Genomic DNA, 5,697 nt, shown 5'->3' with positions numbered 1-5,697 from the left:
TATTTCATCAGTCCTGGGTCCAGATACAGAAATGTCTGGGGACGAGTTAGTCGTCTCCACTGCCTGCACGTATTTCATACAGTCCTGGGTTAAGAGTTGTCGTGTCTGGTTTTTCGCACTTCAGCTCTGTGGTGAAAGCTGAACCAGAAGCTTGCCGTCATGTCGTCTTGTGTTGTCTGTTAAAACAGTCCCACAGGCCGTCTGGTAAAACAGTCCCACAGCCGTTCTGGTAAAACAGCCCACAGCCGTTCTGGTAAATACAGTCCACAGCCTTCTGGTAAAGACAGTCCCCACAGGCCGTGTGTACCATTCAGCACAGACACTTTCATTGCCAGACGACTAAATATTAGGGAAGCGTGTTTCTTAATGTTTTGTACACTGTAGTTATGCTGTACTTTCTTAGTATTATTATTGTTAACATTAATGGATGTGATTGTAGTTCCTGCTTTGAAAAGGACTGAGAAGGACCTAGTCCCACAGAGGGGCGGTCTGCCTGGTGTGACTGTATGTTCACACAGAGGGGCGGTCTGCCTGGTGTGACTGTATAGTCACCACAGAGGGCGGTCTTGCCTGGTGTGACTGTAATAGTCACCACAGAGGGGCGGTCTGCCTGGTGTGACTGTATATTCACCACAGTGGGGCGGTCTCCTTGGTGTGACTGTATATAGTCACCACCAGAGGGGCGGTCTGCCTGGTGTGACTATATTCACCACAGAGGTCCGTCTGCTGCTGGGTTGTGACTGTATAGTCACCAGCAGAGGGGCGGTTGCCTAGTGTGACTGTATAGTCACCACAGAGGGGCGGTCTGCCTGTGTGACTGTATAGTCACCACAGAGGGGCGGTCTGCCTGGTGTGACTGTTACGTCACCACAGAGGGGCGGTCTGCCTGGTGTGAACTATAGTCACCACAAGAGGGGCGGTCTGCCTGGTGTGACTGTATATCACCACAGAGGGGCGGTCTGCCTGGTGTGACTGTCATGTCACCACAGAGGCCGGTCTGCCTTCTGGGTGACTGTTATAGTCACCACAGAGGGGCGGTCTGACTGTATAGTCACCACAGAGGGGCGGTCTGCTGGTGTGATGTATAAGTCACACACAAGAGGGGCGGTCTGCCTGGTGTGACTTATAGTCACCACAGAGGGGCGGTCTGCCTGGTTGACTGTATGTCACCACAGAGGGCCAGTCTCCCTGGTAGTGACTGTATAGCTCACCACAGAGTCGGTCTGCACTGGGGACGATAGTCACCACAAGGGCGTTCTGTCTGTATAGTCACGCACATGGAGGGCGATCTGCCTGGTGTGACTGTTAGTCCCACGAGGGGCGGTCTGCCTGGTGTGAATGATATAGTCACCACAGAGGGGCGGTCTGCCTGGTGTGACTGTAATAGTCACCACAGAGGGGCGTCTGCCTGGTGTGACTGTATAGTCACCAGGGTCCATGTCTGCCTGTGTGACTGTATAGTCACCAAGACCTGCTGTTGTGTGTAGATCCCACAGCAACGGTCTGCCTGCGTGTGACTGTATAGTCACCAACACAGGTCCAGTCTGCCTGTTGTGACTGTTAGTCACCACAGAGGGGCGGTCTGCCGGTGTGACTGTATAGTCACCACGAGGCGTCTGCCTGGTGTGTGACAAATGAATCAGTCGTCTTTACTTTCTACCTCCAATAAAAGGAGAGGACCAGTGAAACCCCCTGCTGTCATGATGTCATGATGTCTGGGATGTACTACAGTGGGACTACTGGGGAAACGGCTAATAAACCAAAATTTTCTTCTGTACACATACAGCATGCCAAAGTGTTTTTCTCCCTCATTAATGTAACATGGGCAGAACCTGCCTGTCCAAGCCCACATCAATGTAACATGGCAGAACCTGCCTGTCCCAAGCCCACATCAATGTAACATGGGCAGAACCTGCCTGTCCAAGCCCACATCATAGTAAGTCTCTCTGAAATATGGTTGATTCAAGGGAAGTGTTTGTCATGTCTTTGGTCACATTCGAGTGGGTCACACAAAAACACGTAATGATTGGTTGACATTAGAGCCTCCCAGCATGCAGGCAGGCGATGGCTGCAGGATGAAGTTGGTGAAGAGCAACTGCAGAACTTAATGCGGTCGACATGTAGGCGCAAGGGGACAATGTTTATCCCCATAACTTTGAAAGGCACGTGACAAAAGTGATCTGCATTGAACGCGCCCAATGGAGATAGCTTTGGACTTTAAACCTCGTCTCAAATGAGCCAAATCATTGTCCTGAAAACCTATTCCCACCGAGAGTAGCCTGTAGGGTTTTCTTCAGTTTCGTCCTACTGAACAGTACCCGGACAAGAGAGAAAGGTCAACAGAGAGGAGAGTCAGGGGGACTGAGATCGGGTCATGTTCATTATGGCACATCATAGCAAAACATCACACAAGAATACGAAAACAAAACGTTTTATTGGAAACTTCAGGCTGTTTTCGATCTGTTTCTTCCATGTGATGCCTAATGAACACAACCCAGTAGTGTCAGTCAGGAGGTGTGAGATCTGTTTTCTTCCATGTGATGCCTAATGAACACAACCCAGTAGTGTCAGTCAGGAGGTGTGAGATCTGTTTTCTTCCATGTGATGCCTAATGAAAACCCAGTAGTCAGTCAGGAGTGGTGATCTGTTTTCTTCCATGTGATGCCTAATGAACAAACCCAGTAGTGTCAGTCAGGAGGTGTGAGATCTGTTTTCTTCCATGTGATGCCTAATGAACACAACCCAGTAGTGTCAGTCAGGAGGTGTGAGATCTGTTTCTTCCATGTGATGCCTAATGAACACAACCCAGTAGTGTCAGTCAGGAGGTGTGAGATCTGTATTTGAGACCAGAAGATAAAGCCTTGTACCTGGCGTCAGGCTTGTTCACACTTACAGTCTGACTGATCTACACAGAACCTTGCATCATAAATATCTACCCATTTTATTTGTAGATCAGTCAGTCACATTAGGGTTGATCCGAGAACACGGCCCTCCTATTCAGTCCCTCTGCTCTGGGCTGTTCCTCCTCTCTTCTCTCCTTTAGTCTTTTTCCCCTAAGTGCTACTTTGTTTATGGACTAGAAATTGCTTCCTTCCTTCCTCCGGCAGCGCGCCTCCTGGGTCCGGTGTGTGTGTTGTAATTGCCACGGCGGTGACCTACAAACCCATAGTGACGGAAGTTATAATGCTACCGTCTCTCCTGTCCCATTCTATTCGGACACCATTTTGAGATCTCTGGGTCCACCTCAAGTCTTAAGTGGCTTCTTTTCATAAATAGATGATGAGTCTCGCTCTCCTTTGGAGACGAACAAAAATGTTCAGATGTTCTGTGGTCAGAGGAGATAGGAAAGGTCACCCTCTGCTGTTAACCAGTCGGTCTGTTTTGTCCTTCAGAAGAAAGACACACAACAAGAACTTAATTATAAATCAATTTACTTTATTTAAATCAGCGACGTTAGGCAGTTACACTATGAACAATAAGAAAATAAACAAAAGACAGGACAGAACGTCAAATAAAAACATGAAAGCTCCAGATAACAATCACTGCTCTTGGCACTGGATAGAACATTTGTGAAAACAACACATATTATATTAGGCTTGGGGGGGGGGGGTGCCTCCAATATACATCATGTTGTGGTGGTGAGAGCCGGACTAGTGAACTTAAATACCAGCTTTTTACTACGTCTCAGAGGACATGTTCCAAGCTGATTACGCTCAGTGGCCTGCCAGACCTCAACGTCTGGAGAGGTGGTTAACATATCAGCTAACCACATCTAGATCCAGTTAACCACACCTAGATCAGTAACACATCTAGATCCAGTTAACATCTAGATCCAGTTAACCACATCTAGATCCACGCTAACCACATCTAGATCCAGCTTAACCCATCTAGATCCAGTTAACGCACTATCTAGATCACGTTACCACATCTAGATCCAGTTAACCACATCTAGATCCAGTAACCACATCTAGATCAGTTAACCACCAACATTACCCTAGATCCAGTGTAACCAGCATTCTAGAATTCCAGTTAACCACATTATAGTCCAGTTAAACCACATCTAGATCCAGTTAACCACATCTAGATCCAGTTAACCGGACAGATTCAACCTGCTACTGGATTCAAAATGTACTCCAATTAAAAACCTCCATCCAGAATGTTTAGTCCAGGACAGATCTGTGTCTGGGAAACAGTTACCGTAAGATGTAGCAATCTGAGACCCGACTGTGAAGTCGATGACGTGGCATATAACCATTGGTCGTCGTGTGCAGCTCGACTGGAACTGACCTAATAGTACAACTTTCAGATTGAACCATGTTTTTATATCATGACCCTCACACAACCCCACTACCTGAACCCCACTACCGTCACTAAGGTCAGGGGTCATGGCCCTTATAATCATCTTCACTATCCTCATCATCATCATCATCATCAATTCTTCATTAAAAACGAGGAATTTTCATATGACATATACTCCATTTTAAAATGGTCGTGCAACACAAAAAAGAAAAATTATGTAAAAAAAAAAGAAATGTTTTAAGGTAAAGAGGATCTGTGTCCATCCAACAGAAGAATCAAGACATCCCTCTCCCAAAATGAGATATGAATAAATCATGATATACAAAACAAAACACCATATAAAAACATGATCAGTCCTCAATGAATAATGGTTTGTGTATATACTGGACTGGCCAATGCCTGTTTGAGATCCATCGTGATTGTGACGTCCTAGAAAGCTGATGGTAGGTTGCCTCTAAATAACCACAGATACAGGATCAGTCAACCCTAACCGTACCCTGACCTTAAAGGACCAGTGCAGTCAAAAAAAAGTGATTTACTTGTTTTTTTATATAACCTATTTCCACACTATGAGGTTGGAATAATACTGTGAAATTGTTAAAATGATGATAATGCCTCTTTAATGTCAGAGCTGTTTGAAAAGACTGCCTGAAATTTCAGCCTGTTTAGGTGTCCATAAATTCATCTGACTCTGGGGTAAGTAGAAAAAAGGCCTTAATTGCCAAAATCTCACACATCCCTTTAACCATTTAGGAAATGAGATAACATCTGACCCTGCATCAGCGATTAGGGACAGCTTCTAGCGTTCTCCAGGTCAGCTACCACGTCCTACCAGGTGAGTCCTACCCGGTCTACCACTGTCCTACCAGGTCAGTAACTAACCTCTGTGCTGGTTGTAGTCTACCAGGGCCAGTGTAAATAGAACCCTAGTGACCAAATCAACAAACCAGGCAAGTCCTACCAGGTGAAAGTCCTAACCAGGTTCCCTACCACTGTCCTACCAGGTCAGTACGCACTGTTCCTAAGGTGAGTCCTACCCGGTCCCTACCACTGTCTACCAGGTCAGTAAACTAACCTCTGTGCTGGTTTGAGTCTACCAGGCGCAGCTGTAAATTAAGAACCCTAAGTGACCAAATCAACAATTTTGGACCACATTTTTGGACCCTAAATAACCAGGGACTAGTATAAATAGCGTTTAAGCAGCTTTTTTGTTGTTGTCTGTCAGGAGCTTTCAAGTCCTAAAATAACGATATTTATGGTTTGCATAGAACCTCCCCACTGACCCCAAAACTCCCACTGGACCCCGAAACCTCCCACTGACCCCAAATAAGTAGTTTATCCCATCAGAAGTAGCACAAAATAACAGAATATACCACACACCACACGACTCTGAGCAAG

At 46.1% G+C, this 5,697-nt stretch overlaps 2 long non-coding RNA genes across 2 annotated transcripts; one reads left to right on the top strand and one right to left on the bottom strand.

Annotated features, from left to right (window-relative positions):
• Nucleotides 1-3,414: 3,414 nt before the first annotated feature.
• LOC139025809 (uncharacterized) lies at nucleotides 3,415-5,104 on the bottom strand. Its single transcript, XR_011477447.1, has 2 exons — nucleotides 4,101-5,104; nucleotides 3,415-3,792 (listed from the first exon to the last, which is right to left on the bottom strand). It is a non-coding gene; the product is annotated as an uncharacterized lncRNA (long non-coding RNA).
• Nucleotides 3,922-4,512, top strand: LOC139025810 (uncharacterized). The gene is made up of 2 exons (XR_011477448.1): nucleotides 3,922-3,957; nucleotides 4,050-4,512. It is a non-coding gene; the product is annotated as an uncharacterized lncRNA (long non-coding RNA).
• Nucleotides 5,105-5,697: the final 593 nt, after the last annotated feature.

Source organism: Salvelinus sp. IW2-2015, unplaced genomic scaffold (assembly GCF_002910315.2).
Source record: "Salvelinus sp. IW2-2015 unplaced genomic scaffold, ASM291031v2 Un_scaffold3310, whole genome shotgun sequence".
Classification (NCBI taxonomy): domain Eukaryota; kingdom Metazoa; phylum Chordata; class Actinopteri; order Salmoniformes; family Salmonidae; genus Salvelinus; species Salvelinus sp. IW2-2015.
The sequence above is the reverse complement of the archived record's forward strand: the minus strand, read 5'-3'. Positions and strand labels throughout refer to the sequence as shown.